Source organism: Galeopterus variegatus, unplaced genomic scaffold (genome assembly GCF_000696425.1).
Source record: "Galeopterus variegatus unplaced genomic scaffold, G_variegatus-3.0.2 Scaffold9406, whole genome shotgun sequence".
NCBI lineage: Eukaryota > Metazoa > Chordata > Mammalia > Dermoptera > Cynocephalidae > Galeopterus > Galeopterus variegatus.
The window spans coordinates 20,030-21,325 of record NW_007735517.1 but is presented as its reverse complement, the minus strand read 5'-3'; positions in this window follow the sequence as shown (position 1 = coordinate 21,325).

Genomic DNA, 1,296 nt, shown 5'->3' with positions numbered 1-1,296 from the left:
CACCTGCGGAGGATGGATTACAGTCGGGGAAGACATACAGAGATTGGGAGGAAGAAGAAACAAATGACAGTGACAAATGCAGAGAAAAATCAGAAAGATGGAGAGAGAAGACAGAGAAAGAGAGATCAGAAATGGAGTGAGGTGGAAAAGGAGTCAGTGGTCGAAGGCTCCCTGTCCCATCTTCTCAATCTTTATATGGAGGAAAAGGTGCTGCGTGGAATTTTGGACCATTTTTACACTAATTTGCTTTGGGACTGTATTAGTCAGTTTTCTGTTGCTTATAACAGCATAAGTGAAGCTGGGTAATTTATAAAGAAATGAAGTTTATTTCTTACAGCTTTGGAAGCTGGGAAGTCCATGGTCCGGGGGGCACATCTGGTGAGGTCCTTCCTGTTGGGAACTCTCGTTTAGGGTCCCATGGTGACCAGGGTATCACATGGTGAGAATGACATGAGCAAGAAAAACTAACCTCACTTGCCCGTCTGACAGCCATCAGAGCCAGGCCCATAACAACCCATTAAACCACCAACCCAGTACTCCAGGAATGGACCAACCCATTCACCAGGGCACCGTCCTCGAGATCCAATCACCTCGTAAAGGCCCCACCTTTTGAACACTTTGACAATGGGAATCAAGCCTCAGTGAGTTTTGGGGGGACATTTAATCCTCAGCAAGGACCCTGGGTAAATTCTTCTCCCCCTCTAGGCCTCAGTTTCCCCATTTATTTGTGTTTTTTAAGGCCCCTTTCATTTCTAATAGTCTCCATTTATGATTCTTTGGCTGGCTGTCCCTGGACAGAAGACACTTCCACTCCTAGACAAAATAGAGTTTATTCAGGAGAATCAGTCAATACAAAAGGTACCACAGACTATCACTCGGCTCCCATCACAAACATGGGATACACAACTTCACAATAAATTAGATGGGAGCTGACACTTTTCTTTCAGGACAGCCAGGAGGACCTTTCAACAGACATGTGTTGTTATAAGTACCTCACTGGACCATGTGGCTATTTTCTGGTGGGATCAGACAGCCTGAGACCAGCCAGTGGGACTTTCAGCTGCCGGGGAAGATCTGCTCAGACCCAGATTTTTCCCTCCAATGCCCCAGCCCCAGAGGGGAGAATTTCAAATCAGCAGCAGGGTTTCTTTGAAAAGACCCTTATTTGGATAAACATGGGCGTCTTCTTCTACACCCTGTCCTTCAAAGTTCGCTGTCTCCCACAGGGGGTATTCATCCCCCAGATAATTCGGCAGGCTCCTGTTGTCAAGCAGTGGAAGTTTCTTGATTATTCTT